Here is a 13370-nt window from a genome sequence, read left to right as displayed (position 1 = left end):
GAGGAATCCATTGGTGCGGCCACACGCTCGGTTCGAGTTCTGTTTAGCGACTCTGCAGCTCAAAACGCGTCCGGGATTTTGACCGCCTCCACCGGTCTTCTGGCCCACTGTGCAACAGACTCTTCGTCTCTTCGGGGATGTGGTTCGAATTTGGTCGCCCTAAGTGACTGCGGATAGTCCCCCACTTTCGCACCGACACAATTTGAGCCGGCGGCAGTGGGATGAGCGCTGCAGGACCCCCATATCCTGGCGCGCGGCCCCCGGGGGGCGGCGGGGGCGGCGGGGGCGGCAGGGGGGCGGATGTTGGTTCGGCCAGCGGAGCGGCTGGCGCTGCAAGCGGATGTCTGCTGAGCCTTCAATCTCTAATCCAATCAAAGGTCCAATTTGGCTCGGATGATGGAGCAAGGAAAGGGCGGGCCTGGCCGGCCTGGCTCGGGGGCGAGGGCGCTGTAGTCCATCCAGGCCCCCCACACCGCCCCGTCCCCGCCCCGTCCCCGCCCCGCCCCCCGCGCTGGAAGCTTGCACAGATTCCAATTTGCGGGGCGATAGTTGGCGATCAAGGTAGGAAAGGGTTGCGACCCCCACCCCCTCCCCCCTCCCTTCCTCAACTTTCCAAACCCCGGGCCGGCCGGGGCGGGCAACCCTTTGCCTGTCCGGGGCGTCACTCCGGGCCAGCCATCAGGGCGGTAACTAATGCCACCCCGAGGAACCGAGCACCTAGCTCCCCCTCCTCTCTCTCTCTCTCTCTCTCTCTCTCTCTCTCTCTCTCTCTCTCTCTCTCTCAGCCCCTTCAATTAGGAAGTAGTCTCCCATGATCGACTAATGCGCGTCGCGCCGCTTCGCCGCTTCCGCCGCCAAATTGATTTGCCCAAAAAAAAAAAAAAAAATATCTAAAATAAAAATAAAAATGCGTTTAAAAATTGAAAACGACGACGCAGATTTGAAGCAGCGCGTGGGTGAGTAAAACGAGGTTCGCGAAAGCCGAAGGGAGAATTAATTGTATTTCGATCACCTTGCTCCGTCTCGCTCTGGCCGGGCGGCGCGGCCGCGGGAGGGAGCGAGAGGGAGGCTTTTGTCGCGGCGGCCATTTGCATTTTGCGCTTTGCATTTCCTTTTGTGGTTTAAATGCTCCCCCCGAGGAATCTGCTTAGCTTTGTGCGCCTTGTCCGCGCTTATTAAACGCTTCCTGCGTCGCTCCGTCTCACTCGCACCCCAAGGGCGCGCAGGCAGCGCCCAGCGAGTGCGAGAGAGACAGCGCGACGCGCCGCCGGAGCGGTTCGGAGTCGGCCTCCAGTGACGAAAGTCACCTCTCTCCGCGGACCACTCGCTTTTTAACCCCTTTTTTTTTCGGCCCCTCTTCCCAGTCCATTCTCTCTCCCCGTCTTGTCCGACAGTGTGTAAGCACTTTGTGACTTTGAGCCGCCTTCCGAATGAAAGAGATCTTCCTCTTTAGCCGGAAACGGAAAAAAATCGGACAGAGCGGAACGAAAAAACAAAAAAAAAAGTCGGTGGGAGTTTTTTTGATGAGCGTAGACTTCTGCAGACAAAAGCGCGCGGTAGACCGCCAAGGAGCGGGGAGTGGTGTTTGCAGTGCGAGCAGCGAGCACGGGCCTACATGGGAATTACAACGCGAAGGGGAAATCGGGTCATTTAGGGTGTATCACTTCGGCGCCCCGCCCCGGCCCGCCCCGCCCCGCCCGGAACGCCCTGCCAGGTGCGGCAAACTCAAGGCTGCAGTAATTACCTGCGATAACAAGGGCTGACTGCACGGCCCGGCAGCTGCAGCAGCAATATCAATGTAGAAAGAGAGAGCGAGAGAGGGGGATTAAAACGAACGGAAGTGATGGCAGGAGGTGGCAACGCCACGTCGCTTATGCACGCCCCCTCCCCCTGCAAGTCCCGGTGCCGCGTGTCTGTTAGCGCGCGAGTCAGGGGAGAGAGAGAGAGAGAGACAGGGAGAGAGGACGGCGGGGTGGTGGGCAATTTTAGAGCCGAGCTGACAATCACTTTGATGGATATATGGAGAAAGCGTAAATTGGATCAATAATAAGGAAAAGGCGTGGCGCCGCGCGAGACAGCCGACGGAGTCCGAGGGGTCGCTGCGTCGCTCTGTCCCCGTCGCACTCGCGGGGCGCGCCCGGGGGTGCGAGAGAGACAGAGACGCGGCGTGGCGAGGGAAGGGCGCGCGCAGACGGGCTGGCAAACAGACGCGCGGACACGCGGCGAGCGGACAGACAGACAGACTGACAGACAGGCGGACGCACCCGGCAGCCGCACCACACGCGGGAAGGCGCGCGGAGAAGGCGCCTGGGGCCGTGTCTGCCTGATACAGCGCCGCCGAGGAGTTCGAGGGGAGGGGGAAGGGGTTAGTGGTTGAGCAGAGGGAGGGGAGGGGTATCAGCGCCGCAGGTCATTGCATCCCCCGCTGATCAAACTCGTCAAATTACGGGGTGGGGCGGACACTGTGCTCTACACTGTAGGGCGGCGGCGCGCGGAGCAGCGCTAAAGACCGACAAATAACCGCTTATTAAATCCGGCCCGAACCCAATCTGTCTCTGGATATGGATGCTTATCGGATAAAATTGATTCGGTTAGCCAAACTCGATTAATTATTATCCGGGCTGGAACGCGAGGGCCCGGGCCGCCCCGTCGCCAAGTTTGCCCTCCGCGCTGCGGGCCCGCGGCCACACGCCCACACCGCGCGTGCGAGCGACCACGTCATGGAAATCTCCTCTTCGATTGTCCTCCAAAATGACATACTTTACAGTGTTCTCGAGACTAGACTGATGGCATTGAAAAGCGGCACTTGCGCTATTTCTGCTCCGCTCCCGAAGCTGGTATGAAAATTTCTTTTTGTATGCGACAGGCCGATCGCATACATCGCGACACTCTTTTGGATTCCTTGACTCTCTACCCGCCGCAAAAAAATGTACGTGAATGAATATAAGAGTTGCGATGCTTTCGACTAACTTTTCCAGGGGGCCAGTCAGTCGTAAAAATCGCGTTAACTTCGCGCATTCATTTTCTTTCTGTCACTTTCTTGGCAAAAATCTGACCAAAGAGAGGCAGCAAAGCCACGCCCACTCCGCCTCAACATTCCAATGGTAGGTCGTGGACCCGTATCGCCCACCCAAATTTTGTTTCGTGAAGAAGAGAAGAAGAAGAAGAAGAAGAAGAAGAAGAAGAAGAAGAAGAAGAAGAAGAAGAAGAAGAAGAAGAAGAAGAAGAAGAAGGAGGTCGCCTCAGAGGGTGAGAGGTGAAGAACCCGTGTCTGCATGCACGCATATTGTGTCGAGGCACGGAAAGCGAAAGTGCAGGCGGGGCGAGGCGCGAGGCAGCGAGGGACAAAGACAGACGGACAGTTTGAAATATGACAGAAATAAGGACAGGCGCAGTGGGCACCCGCGCGGGGCAAGAGCAAGCGGCACACAAAATTTTCCACTTTCTTCGTGTCGCTCCCTGACGGATTTCTCTTCATTCCACGCCCCGCCCCATCCTGCAGGCGTTCATTCCGAGTCGCGTGTTGTTGTCTCTCTCCCACGCACGGCGCGTCCCGGAGGAGCGCGAGAGAGACGGGAGAGCCGCGGCTCGGAGTGAGCCCGCTGTCGCTGTTTAGGCGATCTCGCGGCGCCGCGCGAAATGAGATCCATCCAACCTTGTTTGCGAAATATCCACTTACAATCCCATCGCGAGACGCGGCTTTAAATCGGATCGCTTCCAGTCGCCGGGACGCGCAGACACGCAGCATCATTACGACTTTAGCGTGACGCTCTGACACACACTTGAGCGCACAGGGCTCTGTCTCTCTCGCTCCCATGCCGGATCCCCGATGATTGCGAGAGAGACAGCGAAGTGCCAGGCGCATTTTCCTCAAGGTATAGGCCTACCCTTGTCGCCGGCACACCCGTGGTCGCCGTCGTTGAGTCTGTCACGCTCACCTGTAATCAAAGAGAGATAGAAGGGTTAGCTCGGGAGGATTCGAAATGTTACGCGACGAAAGCAGGACATCACCTTCGTGAAAGGACATGAGTGCAGTTTCTATTGTCATGTAATTTGAAAATACGTAGAGGATAACAATTCCCCACAAACACCGAAGAGTTTCATTTGATACAGGATGATTGCATAGGACTAGATCAGCGGTTCCCAACCTTGGGGTCGCGACCCCAAAGGGGGTCGCGAAAAAAATTCGAGGGGTCGCGGCGAGGTGGTTGGGGTCGCCTGGGGTCGCGGCTGTTTCCCGGCTGGCAGAATTGTTCAAAACGGTCGAAAATGCCTTTGAAAACTCGTGTTTTAGACCGACTTTAAGCAGCAACTGCGTCTGATCCGAAGCGGTATTTCGTCCTCCCTCAGCGGGCATTTGGTCTTTGGAGCTTCCTTTAGAATGCCTTTGTTACGGAGTGCGATTATCGGCCTTAGTTTGGGAGCAGTATTGTCTCAAAGTGGATCAAAATGGCATTCAAAGGCATTTTTTACTGTTTTCATCAACTTTGAGACAATACTGCTCCCAAACTAAGGCCGATAATCGCACTCCGTAACAAAGGCATGTTAAAGGAAGGTCCAAAGAACAAATGCCCGTTGAGGGAGGACGAAATACCGCCTCGGATCAAACGCAGTGGCTGCTTAAAGTCGGCCCAAAACACGATTTTTAAAAGACATTTGTGGCCGTTTTGATCAACTTTGCGGCAATACTGCTCCCAAACTAAGGTGGATTATCGCACTTTGTATCAAAGGCATGCTAAAGGAGGGGTCGCGTGGGGTCGCGAAATTTTTCCGTGGGGTCGCGGAAATTTTTTGTTACAAATTTGGGGTCGCGCACCGAAAAAGGTTGGGAACCGCTGGACTAGATTCTAATTTTCACGACTTGCCTACATCTCCCACAGATTCACTTTCCTCATTTTTCTTTTTCTTTAAATTGTACTTTTAATTTTTGCGGCAGTCTATTTTAAAAACGTGCGAAAGTCTCTTCCGCGAAGGACAGTCTGCGGGGGACTTTCTTGATAAGATAGTGCAGGATAATAAACTTGCCGGGCGGGGCATCGAGGCATCGGGAGGGATTACATCGACGCCGGCATGCACGCCCAACAGTGGATTTGCCAGAAGACCGGTGGAGGCGGCCAAAATCCTGGACGCGTTTTGAGCTCCACAGTCGCTGAGTGGGGCTCGGACCGAACGTGTGACCCCACCAATGGATTGCTCTCCGAACGAGGAATCCATTGGTGGGGTCACACGTTCGGTTCAAGGCCTCTTTACCGACTCTGGAGCTCAAAACGCGTCTGGAGTTTTCAGCGCCTGCGCAGGTCTTCTTGTCCACTGTGCGTCACGTCAAAAATAATTTTTTCAGTGTCCCGCAGCAGCGGCACACCCTGCGCGCCTTGGCTGGCTTGGCGCCCCCCACGCCCTGCCACGCCGTACCCAGTAGTTCCGAACAGGCGGAGCGGAATGGCAGCGACTGAAATGGGCCGATTCCGTGAAATACACACGCAGGGCGCGCGGGCCGCGGCGGGCCGTGCAGGGCGATGTTCTACAGCGATAAAGGCCCGCGAATTTCAAACCTCGCCACGCGCGAAGGCCGGAGGGAGGGGGGCTGCGGCCGGGCGCCGAGTTACATGCACATTCCCTTAGCCCACGACCGCCCTAATCCAGGCACTGTTTGAAAAAACGTAACCAAAAACTTTAGCTGCATACTATGTCGTGTTTTTATTTTTCCTGTTTTTAAAATTTTTAAGTGGAAACACGGTTTACCAACTCAACCACCAAGTGTCAAACCAAAAATCTTATTTCGCTTTTCAATTGACTTAAAACAAAAAATCTCGGAAATCTTCTTAAAACCAGTAACAAAATTATTTGCAGCAGTATAGCGTTTGACAGAAAACAGAACAAAATAAAATTGGCAGTCTTTTTTAACACTCATGAACTTGCAAAGGTCTTTTTGTTTTTCAAATCAGTCGGTATCACATTATACGAAACAACTGGGTGAAAATTTCCGCTCGCCACGAGCGTGCCGTGTGCGCTGGCTGGCGGACCGCACACTTTGCGGTTCGATCGGAATGTAATGAAGACGTAAATCGGCGCGCTCCCGACAGTGTACGACCCCCGCGCGCCACGGCCGAGCGCAGCGCGGCGCGCCACACACGAGGTGTGTTCCAATTGCGGCCGAGCACGCACCTGTTCTCCATGCCGGCCCGCGACAAAAGGCCCGGAAGCGAACCCCCCGCCGCCCGATACACTGCAAGCCAAGGTAATCCACACACACACACACACACACACACACACACACACACACACACACACACACACACACACGCACACGGGGGTGGATGTGTCGCCGCCTAAAAGCAGCCGCAGCAAAAAAAAATCACTGAGCGTATTCGATCCTACGATCTCATCGTCCTCGGCAGTTTCCGTGGCACGGCGCAGGTGCACACGCTTGACTGTCTCCGGGCGACTCAAGCCACGTACAACAAGTCTGGTTCGGCAACTGCAGCGACTGCACTCTCGTCCCCGATAACAAGACGTGTCTGCTCCGACTCGAGGCGCGCCCGAAGAATATCGACACGGTGCCACGACGATGGCGGTTTTGACACGGGGTTCGTTCGTTTCGGGAGGCCAACGCGGCCACCTGACACTCGAGCACGAACACACGGACGCGAACACACACACACAAACACACGAGGCGCGTCGCACGCGTTGCTGCCGGCAGCATGCACAATACTGAATCACGCTTTGATAGCTGCAGCGGCCGAGGACGCTACCCGCCCCAAGTGACGCGCGTGCGACGGAGACGCGCCGGGGAGACCTCGGACGCGGGACAGAGACGGAGCGCGGACAGACGCGACGGCCTTTATCTTATCACGCTGCAGCGCGGCCTTCCAAAAACGAAGAACAAAGCGCGCCTCGCCTTATCACGTCGGCTCCGAGCTCATCTGGGAGGCGGTGCGGCGGCGCGCCAGATTCAAACGGGATCCGAACGGAGCTCCGCGTCTTCACGGTGGGCCAGAAGACCAGTGGTGGCGGTCGAAATCCCGGAAGCGTTTTGAGCTCCAGAGTCGCTTACATGGGATTCGAACCGAACGAGTGACCCCACGAATAGATTGTTCTCCGGACGAGGAATCCATTGGTGGGGTCACACGCTCCTTCCGGGTCCTGTTTAGCGTCTCTGGAGCTCAAAGCACTTTCCTTGTAGCCTGTTGCTCAGCATCCGTTCCAAAACAGACAACGCTTCCGCAGGATTGCCACTGTAGTCTTGGAAGTCACCCGGAGTAGACTCGTCCTACTCGAAAAGGTATTGGAAATATCCGAAGCGGATAGGCGAGACTGTTTTTAGCGCGGAAGGGGCAGCAGCACCGTGTTGAGCGTAATCATTAGTCACACCGTATTGTCCCACTCAGGTGCTTATTTGAACGAGCCGCTGCCAACTCGCCAACTAGTACGCCCCAACTCGGCGGCGAAATAAGTTCGGCGTCCACTCTGTTGATTGCGCAGTCCGACCAGAATGGCCGGAGTGGCCACTGGAGCGACTATGGACCACGGCCGGGCTGCCCACGCAAGGGGCAACAGGTGCGAACAACAACAAACTATGTCTGGCCAGGGATTAACTCCATTCCCTCGCACAAATTGCCTTCTCACACGCGGGCCGAAGACTGTCCTCGATACAGGGGAGCCCCGGGCGAGCGGGGGGCAAGCTGCTCGGGGGAAAGACACGTGGGGGCTCCGCTCATGGCCGTAACTCGGTGGCAGACAGAGGCAGGACTCCCGCACGGCGGGCCAGCTAGAAGACCGGTGGAGGCTGCCAACACTCTTAACGCGTTTTGAGCACCAGAGTCGCTCAAGTCGGGACAAGGCTCTGGAACATAGTGTGACTTGCAAGTGTGACTTGCGAGTGTGACTGGCAAGTGTGACTGGTGACCACTGGCACAGGGTCGCTCCACACCGCCCTCCTTTCTCTGCACGACAAAGCGGCACCGCAGCGGGGCACTACACTGCCCGCTTGTTTGCGCACTTGCAAACGCCGGACGCCCCAGCGCTGGCCAGCGCTTCGCGGGGCTTCGCAGGCTTCGCAGCGCTTCGCAGCGTGAGCGTGGCGAGGCGGGGACGTGCCCATCCTGCCCCTGATGTATGGCTGGCGCTGGCGCTGGCAGTGGAGTGGTGGAGGTGTATGGGTCGGGTCGGCTCGGTCAGGGGATTATCTCTCGCAAGCCAGGTCCTGCATTCGCTGCGTATAAATCTGAAAAAGACAATCTCAACTTGCGTCCGGCTTGGACGCGTCCCTGCCACGCTGCCCCGTCTGCTGCCCCCCCCCCCCCCTCCTCTCTCCCTCTCTCTCTCGGCCCAAGAGTTGTGACGTCCGCCACCCCACTGTGGATTGATGAACACACCATGACGGTGCAGACGGGGCATGATGTCAGGTGAGCCTTGAGCGACAATGGGGCTCCGATGTCAGACAGGGACACACACACACGCACACATACTCACACCTGTAGACACAGTCACACTACACCACGTCACGTGCGACAAGTGCTTTTCACTGCGATTAACAATGGGGTGCGCTCAGGTTTACTCCCTGAAACTCAATATTTTGACAGGCAAACACATTTCGCACATTTTTTTGCCGTCGTCCTGGTCCCTCCCCGTCGTCTCTGCTGGTCACTACGCATGTCCGGCAAAGGCGGGAGCAGCGAGGGGAAAGGGCCTATGGCCCTTAGCGCTCTTCTCTCCCTCCCTCCCTCCTCCCTCCCCTCTCTCTCTCTCTCCCTCCCTCCCCCTTCCCGCTAACGACGTCGTAATGGCCCATCGGCCGGATGCGTGGATGCGCCCCGTCCCATTCAGGACGACCTGACCTCGGCCCGAGTCCAATTGCCCGAACAGCCACCCCGTCCACACAGGGAGAGAGAGAGAGAGTGAGAGAGGGAGAGAGAGAGAGTGAGAGAGAGAGAGAGAGAGAGAGAGAGAGAGAGAGAGAGAGAGAGAGAGAGAGAGAGAGAGAGTGTGAGAGAGAGGAGAGGTCCTTTTCGGTCCCGCTTACGACAGGCAGCCCAGCCCCCAAACAAGGAGGCAACAATCCTTTCTGCAGCTCCATCCAAGATGGTCCACGGCGGCAACCCCCACCAAGACGCGCGGTCGGCCGGTCGCGGGATCGCCTCCCGGTAGCGGCCGTTTCCTTTTCCACCACCCAATCGACACGTACAGGTGGCTCATCGCCAATTATCTGCCAGTGAGGACGACGCCGCAGGCGCGCCCTGGGTAGAAAGGACGTGACCGACATCGGAAGTCGACCTGTGCCACATTCCGTTTAGTGAGTACATCGGAAGTACATTTTCACACATGCCCCTGGTGACACACTGGGAAGGAGCTAGCCTTGCACTACTACCACTTTGCCAAGGCTACCTCCGCATACCTCCAACACACTGGTCCGACTGAAAACATGTTGTTCAAAAGTTTGGTCCGACTAGAATACCACTTGAACAAGCACTGTCGTCTGAATTGCACAAAATTGTGCATTTTCAAAATAATATAGAAAAAGAAGTCTTACGCTACTTGTTTACTCCCTGGCTGATCATTTTAAAATGACTAAGAAATCGAATCAAATCTGAGCCGGATGGTTTTCACCGTCCAGGCGGAGGGTGGCAGTGTGGTGCCAATCACGGGGAAGCCGCCCCAGGCTGGAGGGGAACGATGCAGTCTGACAGTGTCACTCTGTCTCTCTCGCACTCACGGGGCGTCGCGTAGGAGTGAGAGAGAGGGAGAGAGACAGAGACAGAGAGAGAAAGAGAGAGAGAGACCGTTTTCCATTATCTCTTTCTGATGAAGCTAGTTAAGCAGGATATGCTCCTTTATGCTGCAGGCGCCACCGGCACAGAGACGCGCGCGCGCACACACACACTCACACGCACGGAGGCAGAGGCGAGGCGGAAATACCTGAAAACGCCAAATTCCACGCGACTCATGCTCTCTGCTTTTGTTGCGGAGCACACACCCAGGCCTGTGACAGGGAGCGAGGGAGGCACTGGAGGGACTGGAACGCAAAATTAAAAGCATTTCTGAAATAAATTGGTAGACGTGCGCGGCTAGCGGGGCGCGCCGCGGAATTGAGAATTCCACTTTCGCAGGAAGAGGACTTGGCTGCTCGGCAGCCTTTACCCCACACGTCAGAAAAATGGGTCACTCGTCGCCACGCCTGCCCGGCCTGCCCACCCTGTCGCACCTCACTGGACCAATTTTCGCGCCAACAGTGTCGGGGAGCGTCCTTCTGTTCCTACTGTTCTGAACATTGTCTAGTTCTATGTTTTATAGTTTTTGTTGTTTTTTTTTTCAAGTTGATTTTTACAAGACTTTAATTAATGTTAGGTAGGACTGCGTCGATTGTTGCTGGGTCAGAATTATATCCTAGGGGAATTATAATTTTTATATTGTTGTTGACTTTTTTCGAATTTTTTGAAGGGAGCCGAGCGGCCTTGCTATGAATCGGAGCATGCACCACACTGTGTGGCCGCGCAAAGTAACCGTGTCTTTTTTCCACGTTGCCTTTCCTGAAATATGCGGTGCGACACAGTCCGGCCTGGTGGGCGCGCGGCGCCGCACGGCCCACCCCACTCCTCCGTGGCATTCCCGCTCACAATGGGCGGCGGGCACCCTCCGAGAGCCGTTTTCGGCGCTCTGTCTCTCTCGCACCCGTACGGGACGCCCCGTGAGTGCGAGGGAGACGGAGCGACGAGAACGACTCTCGGCACCAGCCCGCCGCGCTCCCCCGAGGCTCGGCCGGGCTCGGCCGCGGCGCGCTCCGCTCGCCATGTTGGTTTCAATGTCCGGAACGGTCCGGAACGGGGCACTACACGGCAATGGAACGGGTGCGGGCGCGCGGGCGGCAAGGCGATGGAATCAGAGTCGGAAGAGGTCGGCGGTGATGGCGCGCCACGGCGGTGGACGCGGGTGGAGGGGGAGGGTGGTTGTGGTGATGGCGGTGGTTTGTGCGCGAGGCCCACCTGCCTTAACCTTTGATGTCACCGAAGTCGAGCGTGAGGCGTATGGTCACCGGGGCGGGGGGTTAGAATGGAGGCGAGGGGGAGCCGCAGACACAGACGACACGGTCCCCGCGCATTCAGCGCCGCGCCCCGCCACGCCCCGCCACGCCCCGCACCCCAGAGGCCCCAAAGGGGGCATTACCTCCGTAAGCATTCACACCACAGTGATCCGTGGCGCGGCGTAGCGCAGCACGACCAATGGGACACACTCCCCCAGCAACACGCACGCAGTCACACACACACGCACACACACACACACACACACGGCGCGAAGGCTTCTAAAAATACACGCTGGCTGACCTGGACAGGGCCGCGAGCGAGACGTGACTTCTTGTCCGGCCCTCGACAAACTCCATCAATAACTGCGCGCCGAACGAAAATACATCACACTCCCTTTTCTGGGCCATCTTGTTTTCTTCTTCCTTCTTCGCGCGAACAGTCAGTCAGCCAGCCAGCCAGTCAGGCAGCCAGCCAGGCGCCGCCTCGCGCGTGCCGAAATCCAATTTCCGCTAAACGGCGAAAGATCCCGGGCAAAAGTCCGGAAGTGGAGAAGCGGGACAAGGCTGCGTGGGATTCGAACGCGGAGTGCCGGGAGTCGAACCCGAGGCGCAGCGCGCGAGTGGGGACATTCCGACTCGGGCACGTGTAGTGTGATTTAAGAGGAATTTAACGGTGCGGAGACTGATTGCTGCAAAGGCACGTGGCTTCACCATCAGCCCAGCCTCATCACAATGCAACTCTTTTCCACGCGTTTCTTGTCGCCGCACACGCCTCTGCGCTGCTTCAGCCCCGTCTGCCTTCCCTCTCTCTCGCAGTGTTGCGGCCTGCCTCGGGGATTAGACATTAAGCAAATCGTGGCGTCGGGCTCAAAGGGCTGCACGCTCCCGTACCTCAGACTCTTTTGCATATTTCATTGCAGTTTCATTGCTCAAGCTTTTCCTGCTGCGACAAAACGGAGGGGGAAAGGGGGAGGGGAGAGTCGGCGCGGAAAAGTAGCCAAGGCCTCATTTCCACGAGAAAGCGGCGAACGTAAGCAAAGAACCTAAAACCTTTGCGACGTCTCCCCGCCGCTCGGCAGCGGAGTGCTGTCTCTCTCACACACACACACACGGGGTGCACGTTGAGTGCGAGAGAGGTAGATGAGCAGTGTTTTGGAATCATTCTGAAGCGGGACTGTCCTCCCTCACATTCCTACGCCTCGGCGGCGGACTCCTCTCTCTCTCTCTCTCTCTCTCTCTCTCTCTCTCTCTCTCTCTCTCTCTCTCTCTCTCTCTCTCTCTCTCTCTCTCTCCCTCACCCTAAAGCAAGCCGCGAGGACCAAACATCTCAATGGCTGCGAGGTGTCATTTGTCGTCGGCTTTCCGAGTTTTTTCGGTTCGGACGCCAGGCTGCAGCACGGTGCACTGCAGACTTGGCCTACATTAAAACACAAACTTCGAGTCACATTGTAAAGAATTTGATCTGTCATAAAAAAAAAAATCTTCGTGAAAGTAAATTTTATTTTCCTGAACGACACATTTTCCAGGGCGAGCGAAGAATCCAATCTGGTTTGCAAGGCCCATTCACGGCGCGCAAACAAACATACGCGAGTAAATTCGCGACCCCCGGCAGCACCTTTCGCCTCACACGTCGCTTGGGCTCCCCGTCGTCGTTTTCGTCGCTCTGTCTCTCTCGCACTCAAGAGGCGCCCCGTATGCGTGCAAGAGAGACAGAGCGACGACGCCCGGTCTGCAGCCGCGCAGGGTGCGCCGTTCCCCCCGAGCTAAATTCGCTACCTTCGCGGGGATAGAACCGTCATTCACACAGTACCTTCCATTGGCACGTACGGCACAATCGTCTGGCGCCCCGCCGCCGCGCCCCGCCACGCCGCGCCACGCCCCCGGCAGTTACATTTTGTTTCGTAATGACAAGCCTCGAGGAATGGCCAGAAGGGGCGGGGTGTGGCGGGGCGTGGCGGGGCGTGGCGGGGCCTTGGCCGAACAAAATGGAATGGGCGTGGGAGGGGCAGGAGAAACGCGAGCAAATCACATTTTCCTTCAGAGATATTTTCAACTCGCAACGTTTACAGCGCCTGCAATATCGGCCGCTGGCGTGGCCTGGCGCGGTGCGACGTCGCCCCCTCCCCTCCAATCACCCCGCCCTACCTGTCCTCGCTGTCCCCACTTTGCCTGCCCCACCTTTGGCCCGCAGGCTTTTCAAACAGTGGCGAGCCAAAAGCGACGGGAAGAAAGGTGGAGAGGAAAGAAAGAACTGGTGGTGTTGTGGCAGGGCCGGTAGGGGACACCAGCGTGGGGTCGGGTCGGGATCGGGACCAGCTTGGCCGGAACAGCCCCATTAACAGTGTTGGACGCG

General features: G+C 57.1%; 1 protein-coding gene across 2 annotated transcripts in view; it reads right to left on the bottom strand.

The window, feature by feature from the left end:
• The window catches only part of LOC117652954 (CUGBP Elav-like family member 1), a 199003-nt gene that overhangs the window by 139042 nt on the left and 46591 nt on the right, over positions 1 to 13370 (bottom strand). Inside the window, exons 1-2 of one of the 2 annotated variants that reach the window (XM_034398290.1) lie at positions 6460 to 6665; positions 3888 to 3938 (exon numbers count right to left, since the gene is read on the bottom strand). The exons of the other annotated variant lie outside the window; for it this stretch is intronic. The gene's annotated coding sequence lies outside the window, so the exon portion shown is untranslated. Of the gene's footprint in view, positions 1 to 3887; positions 3939 to 6459; positions 6666 to 13370 lie in introns of those variants that run through there. 2 annotated transcript variants of the gene reach the window in all.

Source organism: Thrips palmi, unplaced genomic scaffold (genome assembly GCF_012932325.1).
Source record: "Thrips palmi isolate BJ-2018 unplaced genomic scaffold, TpBJ-2018v1 HiC_scaffold_10, whole genome shotgun sequence".
In the NCBI taxonomy this organism is placed as follows: domain Eukaryota; kingdom Metazoa; phylum Arthropoda; class Insecta; order Thysanoptera; family Thripidae; genus Thrips; species Thrips palmi.
This window is presented reverse-complemented; position numbering and strand designations above follow the sequence as displayed.